At 47.1% G+C, this 12,849-nt stretch overlaps 1 protein-coding gene across 1 annotated transcript in view; it reads left to right on the forward strand.

Annotated features, from left to right (window-relative positions):
- Positions 1-12,849, forward strand: part of myo18ab (myosin XVIIIA b) — a 272,470-nt gene that overhangs the window by 20,567 nt on the left and 239,054 nt on the right. The gene's annotated exons all lie outside the window — the stretch shown is intronic.

Here is a 12,849-nt window from a genome sequence, read left to right on the forward strand (position 1 = left end):
TTTTATGTATTGGCTTCTTAATACATGCTTTATGGTTTATTATGGGTTGTAAAGGGAATAAGCATGTTCTGTTCATCCTGTCCGAGACCGGGTCCAGGACTGCAGGGCTACCAGAGCTTCTTTCTACAGTTGATCAGAGAAAGAGCCGCTCAGACAGCGTCTAAATTTAGTAAGATTTAAAAAAAAAATATTCCGATATAATCTGAAAGCTAAAATAAAAACCAGTGTACACGTGGAGTTTTTTTTTCTGTGAAGCCTCACCAAGGGTGACAGGAGGTGTCAGGAAAGTGTGAGTCAGACCCTTGAGCTGCTCACCGCAACAGGCAGATACCGCCGGGCTGTCTCCTCTCCATCTGAAGCCAGGGTGATGTCACTTTGCATAGGAAAGAGTACTTTTCTACACACGTGGGGCTTCGTTTTTTTCCCCCCTCCAAGGTCAGGGCGACTTTGTCCTGAGAACCAAAAAATTACTCCAAGCAGTTAGTGAAGATCTGGGGCATCCTAGTCTGCCAAAGTCTTCAGTTTTGCTACAACTTCACTACTTTATTGATCCAAACAAACACCACTTACAGGCCTTTGAGCAGCACGGATCTGGAAGGAGACTTGTAAATCCAGCAGGAATGTGTCTCTCGAGATCCTGGCTTAAACAAAACTAGTATCGGGGCCTCTCGTTCATAAAGGGCTTTGGCATTTTAATACCTTTGACACCTAAACCCTAGAACAAAGATTTGCATTTTATAGCTGAGCGGTCAGGTGCAGAACAGTCCTAATTGCTTGAATGACCAATGCTTACATTGCATACAGAGTTGAATCAGGAAAGCACTGTTACAAAGTATCCCAGTCTGAGCCTATAGAGCAGTTAACAAGGTACATTTTTGTGCTCGCGTTAGTCCCTAAATATTTTTAAATGCTAGTATTTTTAGAAAGTTTATACTGAGCTTAACAGTCTCCGTCACCTTTTAAGATTTGCCGAGAGTCATACCATTTGGTACTTGTCCCAACACCTGCTGTGTGAAGTAACTCGTGACATCTCTTTATCCCTAAATAAAAACAATATTTATATTAAAAGCTGATTTAAAGCACTGTGTTGTATTTGTCTAGAGAAGCCGAGTAGGTGTTAGAATCTGGAAGATGCCAAACCAGAGCATTTAGGTGTCCATTGTATGCCTGCAAATTGTAAGCAGTCTGAAAATGGTTTTGCAGTTTTGTTTTCAGTAAGTTAGCCAATGGAAAGGAATGGACTTCGTGTCTGGGTGGTGGGCTTGCGTAACTGTGCAGATTCAAATGTCAAGAACAATATTCAAGACGGAGCTCTAATCTGATTATCTGTGAGCTATGCGGCGTGCCGAGATTTGGGGATTTTTTTTCTTCCTGGAGGTGGGGTGGGGAGGTTGTATACCAAATTTTATTAGAAATTTTAGTTCCCCCTAGTAAACCAGTTTCTGTGGGTAAGGTTGCCTGAACCCAACCCAACCTCAGCTCCACCCCCTTTCCATTCATTTAACAATCCATTTCTGGAAGGGGGAGAGGGCAGCATGCAGAGAATTGCATAAGGATATTTTTTCCCCCAATTTTGTGTGTAAGTGATTCACACAAAAGCAATCCAAGTAATGGGATTGTGCATCACCTTTTTTTGCACAGACGTTACAGAATAATGATCCGTGTTTAAAATCTCTGTTCTTATATGAGGTATAATATACGTTGGCAGGTCCCTGGCTGTCTGAAAGGTGACTATGAGGTCTGCTGTGTTGCAGGAGTGCAGTAAGGGTTCTTCTCCTTACTGCTAAGACTGGAGTGACCTGAGAGCACCTCGAAAAGCCCAGTGGAATCAGTCAGGGGCGGAGGGCGTACTTACCTTTGTACCATCACATACAAAGGCTCTTGGTGAATTGCACCAGGTGCAGTGTTTGCAGACAACCCCCGCCTCCTGGTCACACCCACTCTACCCCCCCTTCCAGAACCCAGTTCAGGAGGCGCTGAGGAGAGTGCAGAGTACAGAGCTCAGTGATGATCTGTTTCTCCTGCTCACTCGCTCCAGTAGCTTTATAGAACACATTACTGCACGCAGCCAGGGAACTGTCTGCTGTATCTGTCAGTCTGCACCAAAGGCAGCAGGCAACTTGCAGACTGAGTGAACAGATAGGGTTAGATACTAAGCAATCATCTCGCAGTCCGATGGCACTCCTAAGGTTTTTTTTTCTCCTCTGAGCAAGCACAGGTCTTTTTAATCCGAAAATGGGCTACCACTGTTAATGCATTTTCAAAAGTGAGAAATGAATCCGATATCCTGCCTAGTGCTTCCTGGGATAGGCTCCGGCTCCCCCGCCACCCTGTTTTGGATAAAGGGGTTTGAAAACGGATGGATCCTGCTCGGAGTTTCCAGGTGGCACCCCCTGAAGTGCGAACCGCCATCCCTGTTTTTCCCAAAACGGGCTTTTCTGCTCCTTGCGAAGGAAAAAGAGTTTTCCTTGTCCCGTCAGCTTGTTTGCGGCTTCTGCGACTGAGTGTTACAGGCTTCACGGCGCTTTGAGGTTTTTGCAGTAGCTCATGTTTCCTCATCCCGCCTTCCCGTGTCCCCCGGTTACCTAGAGACAGCGGTTGCACCTCTTTACTGTGCACAGCCAGTGAGCTCATCTCCAGCTCCACGGCTACCCGCGATGCCACAGTTTTTGCGCGCCGTGGGCTGCGGCTTTCGACTCGGGGCTGCTTGCATCGATGGGGCTTTTGCTTTCAGCGTCACACGGTCACGCTGAGAAAAGGCCGTTAGTCAAGCTCGATTGTGAGAACTGGTGTATGATGATTTAAAAAAAAAAAACCAACAACTGAACAAAGCAGACCTGGAGCGAGAGGCACTAGAGTTCACCTCTGCGGCCATATGACGTGATGCTCAAATGAGGAACTTAACTGTAAACTGAGGTACAGCGCTCTAAGAAGATGGCTCTCCTCAATGCACTAGAGAAATTTCTCTCTAAGGACTTCCATGTTAGTGGGATAAATACCAGCTCCCTGCAGTACTTGCCTGCATGATGCACCAGGCCCGGCTGCTATGTGCACGAAGTGTATGTCATTGCTCCTCACTGTTCTTGGTGTTGTGTGGCACAAACACATCTGTATCAAGGCAGGACTCTGCTAAATAAAGTTGCCTGTCTTAAATTTCTCTATAGTACGCAATACATGAAGAGGTTGTTATTATGTGGTTGTTTATTATTTGGTTATTAGTTATTAAGTGGTTGTTAATACTGCTTTTGTTAAAACTGTGCAATGACGCAGTGCCAATGATGTTTTTTTGCACATGCTTGTTGTAGTCATTTGCACTCACCCCACCCAGATCTGAATTGATATCGGAAGGAAAGTCCCTTATTTCCTGTCCTCCATCCACTACAGGGTAGGAGAGCCAAGCATTCCCAGAGCACTGATGAAATTAGACCGAGGCCTCTCATTAAGTGGCGCAGAAGAATGCATTGAGGACGGGACCTCTGAAGGGCCTGTGTGGCCTCGAGCCCTTGGTTAGCGATCTGCGTCACTGAACTGTTGAACTGACGGTTTGGAAAGAACAGTCCCAGCGGGCAAAGTCTGTCGGGCCTGGCTGCTCTCTGCACTGACCCCCTGTGCGTCATCACGCTGAGCAGCCATTGAAGGCAGGGGTGTGGGGCAGCACAGAGCGTCCTCAGCAGAGGCTGCCAAGCAGAGCGCTTTAGGTGCTTAACCACCTTCCTCCTTCAGAGAGTGGAGATTTCTCCGTGTGTGACCGGCACTAGTGAGTCCCCAGTTCGGCTCTTGAAACCGTACTGCAGTTCACCTGCTCCCTTCACCCCTGAGGTTGTGCATCAACCAGCAAGATCTACTTAACACTCTTTAAAAGTGTTAATAGTAACACTCGACCCGCCGCATTGTTCTAACGTTTTTTTTTAGCGGAGATATTTGCTCAGCTATTTTTTTTTTAATTGCAAGGCTAGGCTAGCTCCACAAAGAAGAACAAAGGGGCTGACGTGGTGTATTGCGATCAGGCAGTTTACAAAAGGTTTCAGATGAAAGCAAAGGAAACAAAGGAAAAAGGGGGACATCTGCGTATCACTGTGGTGCTCTGGCTTTGATTTTCGGCCCGGCAGTGAAACAAAGGGGCGAGTTGGGGGGTGGTCTCTGGTCAGTGCAGAGCGGTCCTCTTGTCTCCTAGCCTCGCGCTGAACTTTGCAGCTCCCGGGGCAGCCGATGATGTCACAATGGCCTGCCTTCAGCAGCAGTGTTCCAGTGACACTCGGTTGCCATGCCAGCCACGCAGACGCCCCCCTGAGAAGGCTGCAGCTCGCTGTTCTTCTTCGAATAATCAGGGCTATTTTTAGAGAGCGCCGTTTGCTTGAGGGGAAAGTGGAGAACAAAAAGAGAGCAGGATTCCTGGCAGCTCGTGTTAAGATGTGTTTTATTGTCCTGCCTCCCGTTTACAACTTAGAAGTTGAAATGCGGTTAAAATAAAAAGCCATTTAGGCTGGGCATAAGTGTATCTGCGTGCTGAAGGCAGCCCTGGAAATTGGGCTTTTGGCAGAGGAATGAAAATAACCTGTCTGTCTTCTTGGGTGTTGTGTAACTGCAGCTTATTTCTTTTTTTTAGGATTGTACAGATGGCTGAGTGTGTGAAGGTGTAGATGGAAGGTGGCAGTAATTCAGAGACAAATAACAGCTCAAAAACATGTCTCTGGTTTCTGATATTCAGGCTTCAGTGAGCTTGTAAAAAATGTGTTTTGAGACAAGAGAGGCTTTTGCATTGTCGGGTATTTTTGTTTCTATTACTAGTTTTACTGCTAATATGCAGTAGTATAGGACAGAGAGAAATGTGTCGGCACCCTCTGCACCCTGGCTGGCCTTAACAAGCACTTTGATGTCTCCTTCTTCAATGCAGAGTAGTAGGAGAACATGAAATGTGTCTTAATTTCTCATTCCTTTTTTCTGCTGTCATTGTGTAGGTGAGAATTATAGGTCCCATTAAAAGCAATTAACTTGGTATTTTGAATAGAAATTGCTCTTGCTGTGCCCTGGGAGTGTTGATGCAGGGATGGAATTGTTTTTCAGGACGGAAAGGGCTGCTGCGTTGAGCCTTCTTCAGTCACGTTAAGGTGGGGTGAGCCGTAGGGTGGTTTCTCTGTGGGGCTCACGGCTCACCTGCGGTCCCCCCTCAACTCTGTCACTGCAGTGGGCTCTGTGGCTCATCTGTTCCTGCCCAACGGTCTCCGCTCCTGTAGCAGTCAGTCGGCTCACCCATGTGACTCGTCGCCCTTCAAAGCCCCCACCCTCTCTGAGAGGCTGTGCGTTCACACGCAGGAGTTCAGCTCTGGGGAGGCTGGGGGGGTTTCCTCTGCCGACTGAATTTAAAGTCAGGGGAAATTAAAATGTTGCTTTTTCTGGTAGAAAGAATTTGCATTGACCAGAAAAGCGTGCTAAGAATGCCGCAGCTTGCATTCTTGAAGAGGCGAGCGCTTGACGCGAGGGCGAGAGGGCAAGACCGCAGTGGCTCATGGACCACGGTATCCCAGCGGCCATTACTCGCATCTGCCCCAGCTCCTCGTAGTGTGGTTTCTGCTGTGAGTGGTTGACCAGTAAGGGACACTCTTCCCTCCAGATCAGACTTTCCCACCAGTCCCCCAGTATGGCGGTCAGAAACACTGCCATCCTTCTGAGGAGAAGTTGAGCAGAGGTCCTGGCTGCTTGGTCATTAGAGATCCCTTTGCACTGTTCGTAAGAGTAGGGGGGTTAACCTTGGTGTTCTGCTAAACACAGCCTGGGCTTGTGCTGGCTGGCCTCCTTAAAACATCCCTTTAGTGCAACTGGTGAAACAGTGTCTCACTTCATCACTTAGTGCAGTGGTGGATAAAGTGTAGTCCCTCCAAAATGTGATGTACTTTGGGGTGAGAAGCACTATAGAACTGCAAGGAATTCTTCTCTTTGATAGGGTACCTTTTTTTCCTTTAGCGAAGCAGTTGATTTTGAACAGCAGTTTTGAAGTGGCAGGCATAGTCAGTTTGTGCCCAAAAGCTGATCTGATCTGCTGCTTCTGCAGATTTCTGTAATTGTGAGCCATGTAGAACACATATTTTGGTCAATCTTGGGGTCAGTGTCAAACTTGGGGTCTGTATGCTGACAAACCACCTGGTCTGTCATTTTAAATGTTATCTATCTCACATTTAGTCAATAGACCATTCATGGCTGATGTTAATTTTTAACACAAAGCTTCGCATTTCTTGTTTAACTGGTCTTAATATTGTGCAACTCCTCTTTTGCTAGATATGAAGCCTCTTCTAGTTGACATTAGCACCTTTTATTGCTTTGTTGTTACATTTAACTTTTCTCTACATGAATGATACCAATATTACCTGCATGGTCTCCATCCCTACCTGAAGCTCTTGGGTATCTTAGGTGCAACATCCTTAAGTGTCCAAATGTTGTTATGAAAAGCTGACCCTGTTATCCTTTGTCTCCCCCTGCAGGTAAAGCTGGTGAAGTACATTTGCAAGCAACTGCTGTGCAAGCAAAAAGTGCCTGCGAGTGAAAGGTCCCAAGCTCTGGACAGCTACCCACGGCTCAGGGACTGGCTGAGAACCATCAACCTGCGTTCTGAAGTCATACAGGTGTGTGTGTTGGGGGGGGGGCTGCTGGAGGCATGTGGGCTCGTGTAGACGTCTCCATTCTTGTGCAAGTACAGGTGAACTCAGGTGGTAGTGTTTCTGCTGGCCCCTGTACATCGTGCCTGATCCCTTCCAAGGGGGGAGAAAGCTTAGCAGGTATTTTGGAGGTTCAGATCTCTCGTGACTGAAGAACCCATAGAACTTCCACTTGCTGGTTGCCCCGAGGATGAAAGGGTCATTTTGAAAAGTGAGAGAAAAGAACGCTGGAGGTATAAGACGCCAGCAGCCATGTCATCCTGCAACTCACAATTGGCAGTCCGCTGAAGCCCAGCAGGTGTGAGCCTGGTCAGTACCTGGATGGGAGACCTCCTGGGAAAGACTAAGGGTGCTGCTGGAAGAGGTGTTAGTGGGACCAGTAGGGGGCGCTCATTCTGTGGTCTCTGTGGGTCCTAATGCCCCAGTGTAGTGACAGGGACATTATGCTGTAAAAAGGTGCCGTCCTTCGGGTGAGATGCAAAACAAAGATCCTGACTTTCTGTGGTCATTAAAAATCTTAGGGCGTTTCTTGAAAAGAGCAGGGGTGTTGTCCCCGGCATCCTGGCCAAATTTCCCATTTCCCTTTACCAATCATGGCCTCCTAATAATCCCTATCTCTGAACTGGCTTCATCATCTCCTCCCCACTGAGAGCTTGTGTGGGGTGTGTACTGGTGCACTATGGCTGCTGTTGCATCATCCAGGTGGGGGCTGCACACTGGTGGTGGAGGGGAGTCTTCATTACATTTAAAGGGCTTTGAGTGGAGTGTCCAGAAAAGCGCTATATAAGTGTATGGAATTATTATTATAAGAAAGGAAAAACAGAATCGGCTCTAAAAAAAAAAGAAAAACGAAGCAAGTATAAAAGGGAGTTGGGATTGTTTTGCGTTATGGTGACAGATGGGGGAATCGATTGCTTATGTCTGTTTGCTCTCAGTGCAAAACAGGAAGCGGCTGTTTGAATTTCCTGTGGTCAAATGAATGGGCTGCTCAGTGTGGGTCACAAACACTTCTGCTGTCTCTGAAATAGGATGCGTTTATACCATTAATGGACAAGGGCAGGCAGTGGTGAAGAACGTAAAACGTGGGTTACTCAGTGCTTGTCCTCAGGGTTTTCTGTTTCTGTTTTGGCAACATCCATTTTCCATTTGCATCAATCATACTCTTATTTGTGTCTTTTCCGCAGTCTTTGGCTCTCAGGACGTTCCAGATTTTAAGTGAGGTGTCTTGAAAAGTGAGACGAGGTAGAAGTTTAAAAAACAAATCTTAAGATCACCCAACTGTTCAGGACAGTTAAAGGACTTTAACCTGCAAATCAAACACTTTGCTTATGTAATGCAGATCCCAGCTGGAGTGCAAAACAGAAAATACTGGGATAATGTGAGGAACAGTCCTGGGACATGTCACACAGTATACGGAAGAAGAAAAACATTTTTTTGCTTCTGTGTAAAATCAGAGTCATTGTTTTTTTCCCCGTTTTTAAAGGGGCTCTCTCAGCATGCAGACTGAGCCCTGTGTGCTCAGATGTTGCGGGTTGGGACCTGTGTCACGTCACTGGCAGACTGACTGTGATCCCCCCCAACCAGCAGAGCACAGGGGGGAGTTATTCACCAAAATAGCTTTTGGCAAAACGAGGACTCCTTGCCTGGCGCTGGCAGCCATGGAAGAGTGTGCCAATCCTCTAACGTGTCCCAATCTGCGTTAACGCTCCTGTAAGTCACGTTGGACACTCACTCAGACTGGCATGTGGCAGAGCAGGTCTGCCCGTCCTCATTCTTCCCACAGAGTTTGTTCCTGCTAGGCTGTCTCTTCATTACTTGGCAAAGGCAAACTGGCAGGATATGTAATCATAACAAAAACGGTAACTGCAAATTAAAAAACAGAAATCCAGCGTGATTTGCCTCTTGCAAGATTTGGCAGTGGGCTTTCAACAGTTGCCGTCAGAAACAGTGGTGCAAATTTTGCTGTGGAGCAGAACGGAGAGATGTTATCATGAAGATCATAGGATCCTCCTTTCTCTAGAGCACTCAGGCTGGTTTACCTGCTGTGTTACAGGGGAAGGTCTTGCCCTGGGCTTGTATTATTGGCACTGAACTGCAGGGAATACAGTCATCAGTACAGGCAGTAATCAGTGAAACAGTACAGACAGTTTCAGGGAAACAAAGCATATTCCCACTCCAGGAAATGGTTTACTGGAAAGTTATGTTTGTCTTGGTTAAAAGCGCAATTACGATATGAATCATGGGATGTGTCCAGAAAGAGAACTTTGCAAACCAGAGATTAAAATGAGGGATGTGACGGGATTAGTGACTCTGATGATCTGAGACACCGCAGAGGACTAGGACTTGAGTAATCTTTGAAATAAATGAATGTGAAATTGAAGGTGGAATGAAAATGAATGTATATGACTGTTCTCGCCGTATTGATTATGTAGCCATCATTTCTATCACATTTCCAACATTGTGACTGCATCAGAAAGTCCTTATCCTGGTGTGACTCGCCTCACCCCCCTTTCGCATAGACAGTCTCGGAGACAGGCATTCTTTGCTGACTCAGCAGCTCCGGGCTCCCTGCCAGACCTGCAGAGAGAGGCACAGATAGGCCTCTCTCCAGAATAGCAGGCCAGCTGTTCACTGTAGGGGGCTGCAGGGCTTGTGAGATCTGGGGGGGGTTTATCCCTCTGTCTCTGCTTCAGTAAGGACTGCAAAATCCAGCGTTGGGTAAGCAGTAGAAATCTAGGTGAGTAAGGCTAGAAACAGCAGTTTTGTCTTTCGTACATTTAGGCTGTGTGCTCTATTTTGTTTTGTTTGCAGCACAAAGTATCTGCCGGCGCGGTTTTGTTAGGGCAATCAGGGGGAGAGCAGCGGTGCAGGAGAGGATTAAGCTGGAAGTCAGTGAAGTGGAAGTCTGAGTCCCTGGCGGGCTTGCCTTGGACTCCTCTCTGGGTTATGCCGAGTTGTGTAATGATTTCTGAAAGCTGGGTGTCTGTGGTCTCGGGCCATTCTTTCTGAGTCTTATGGCATCCCTCAGGGGTGACAGCACTGGTGCAAAGAGAGGTTTTTTGCTTCTGCTGCGCTTATATAAATAATTATACCGCATAAGCTGCCTTGTCATCTTCCATTTGGCTGGTTCTGTACCGTGACCAATCCAATGACGTTTGCCCGGGAGCAGTGAGTCACACTGAGATCATGCCCTGCCAGTACCCCCCTGTGCACTTGGAGAAAGCGAACACCCCACCTCCTCAGCTCTCCTAGCAGGACGCCGTCTGGGCCCGCTGGGGCTCCTGGACGTCTGACCCGTGGCAGTGAGGGTTTCCGATGCCAGCCCGCTGTCCTGTGCCTGCCTCCGCCCTGCCCCTCCCTCCCGATTTCGCGCCCGCCGACCTGATCTAGCAGCAGTGGCGAGCATTGTGTTCTGGGTGCCCCCCAGACCCCCCCGGAGACCGCGCCACTGGCGAACGTGAGCAGCGCCACCGCGGAATGTGCTGACTCGGGAGCCTCGCTGTCCTCCTCCCAACCCCGGGGGGCCTGAGCGCCGCCGCCCCCGTGATCAGCTGCCGAAGGAGCAGAGGAGGCCGGCTCTCCCAGGCGCGAGCTCTTCTGCCCGGGCTGGTCTGGGCTGCGCCAGGAGGGGGAGGGGCTCTGATACCGGTGACGGAGGGGAGCTTTCTGACGAGGAGACCTCCCAGGTCTGGCGAGTGTGTGAGAGGTACAACACCACCTGCAGCTGGTGCTTCCCCCAGGGACGGCGCTGTCTGAACCCCTGGGCTCTTTCCTGGTGCGGAGCTAGGCCTCTTGTGTCCCCCTGTCTGTGTCTCGTGAGAAAGCACAGCCCTCAGCTCCCCTCTGCCTGTTTAGGAGCTTGCTGGCTTTGACGGCGTCATACAAAATCAATTGATTTTACAATGTTTGATTCTGAACCATGCTGGGCAGTGCGACTTCCTTCTTTTAAGTTCCTGGGAAAACCCGGAACATTTTTTTTCTTTTTCTCTATATGACTAAAGTGGAGCTGTTCTTTCTTTGTAGTAGTCTTAAGAGAGGGAATTTAAAAACAAAAGCTTCCTGAATGAGAAGCCTTGATGGCTTCTGTCTGCTCCCCCCCCCCCCCTTTTTAAAAATAAAAATTCTGGAACAGAGATGCACAGGCTGCTGGCCAGACAGCGAGGCGTCTCATGCAGTCAGCCAGCTTCTTTAAGGTGGGTCAGAGGGGGCCGATGAGCACGGCCAGGGGAGATTCGACAGAGCCGAGCAGCTGCGAACCTAAAAAAAAAGAAACTGTCAAATCAAGAAAAAATCTCATGACAGATCTTGATGCTTCTTAAAACCACTTCCTGCCCTGTCCATCTCGCAATCATACATGGCACACAATGTCCTTGGTATGGGATCGTTATGCGTTATTATATCATTGTCTTTTTCACACTGGCATCATCAGAAGTCTTATTTGTGGTAAGGGTGCTGGCAGCCTAGACCCTAATTCAGAAACACAGAGAGCAAAGAAGGGCATAATCCCGGCAGGGATGCCACACGATTGCTGGGCATGCACATACACACTACAACAGTACAGTGTTGCAAGTTAGTGTCTTAGTTGGCAAGTTTTAGGGAGGCTGCGAAAAGCTGGAGTATCCAGTAAAAACCCACACAAATTCTGCAGGGAATTGAACTCAGGACCCAAGAGCTGTGAGGATCCAGTGCTACCTGGTTGCGTTTCATTCTCACCTGGTCTTTGTTAGATCAGCAAGGCAGACATGTTTAATTACACTGCACGCTGTTCTTGCACGAGATGAAAACAAAATTGCTGAGACAGTCAAGGGAAAAAATGCCAGCTTTTTTCTTTTGTATAATATTCCACTTCACAGAAACAACTCATTGAGCTGTATGAGCAATGTATGAGTTTGTGTATGACTACTGATGCATTTAAAGGGGTTGAACAGGTTGGACTGCAGTCTAATCCCTGATGACACACAGCTTCTCTGCTCAGAGGTGTACGGTTTAGGCTACCCACACCTACAGCAGGTTTAGAGTAGTTTCATCCTGATGTGTTCAGGCAGAAATGCTGTTGCAGTGAAAATGTAGCGTGACTGAGCAGCTAAGCTGGGCAGGTAGATGGGTCTCTCACCACACTGGCTCAGCTAGTTCTGTCTAACATCTGGTCAGAAGGTTTAAACCTGCAGAGTTTGATCTCCATGCCAGCAGATGGGCTTGATCAGTGTCAAGGTGAACTTTGACGTCATCCTTGTCCTTAATAGAGGGGACCTGTCATCCTCTATTGCTTTTTTTTTCTCTCAGCACTGTTGTGTAAGGACAATAGTTTGTATTCTGTGTGTACTGTGAGGTGTAGGTCATGAGGAGGTGATTGCTTTTAATTGCATGGTGTGTGCTGGAGCAGTGGCTGGAGTTCTGGGACACCGTGATCTAAAAATTCAAGATGGCAATTGACACCAGTATTCTTCAAATGAAGAGGAGTAACTGGGGACGATTTACCAATTTGTTTAAAGTAATGTAAAACAGTTACCTTTACTGGTGGCATTTTTACACTTTGCAAGTACATTTTATCTGCTATTCTTTTGTTTCTTTTGTGGTTTTATGGTCTTAATTGAGTTTAAAGTTAGTTTTATGTTGCTTACTTCTTTTTTGACCACTTAGACTTCATGCCTCTCGTTATGGTAAAGCTTTTCATTGGAGATCTCTGTTAATTACTAGGGATAATGTTGGTCACTGCTGAAGCAATGTTGTCCATGAGATTTTAGATTTAAATTTAAGGAAACGTTATTAAGAACCCGGATGCAGAGCAGTTTAATTCACCTAAGGTTTTACAAGATGCAGGGTCTTGTGAATAAGCCATCTCTAAGTTCTGGCCAGTAGACCTACATGCTTCTGAGCCTTTTGATGAAGATGCACATGAAATCTTACAGCTTTGTTTTTCTGTTTGCGCCATAGTACTCGTCGGTAAGCTCAAAACAACAGAACTGGACCGAATTGTACTGTATTTTCATCCTTGACACTGCATGTGGCCTCTGCAATATCTTTTTTTTTATATTGTGGTGACCAAAATTGTGCACTATTTTAAATGAGGTCTTACACTTGATTTTAATTCTGAGCATTTATATCTATATAATTAGGATATATACACATATATCCTAACATTCTGTATGAATTTTTAATTGTTACCTCACATTGTCTAGAAGATGGAGATGATGCCACC

This window comes from Atractosteus spatula, chromosome 27 (genome assembly GCF_055471065.1).
Source record: "Atractosteus spatula isolate fAtrSpa1 chromosome 27, fAtrSpa1.hap1, whole genome shotgun sequence".
NCBI lineage: Eukaryota > Metazoa > Chordata > Actinopteri > Semionotiformes > Lepisosteidae > Atractosteus > Atractosteus spatula.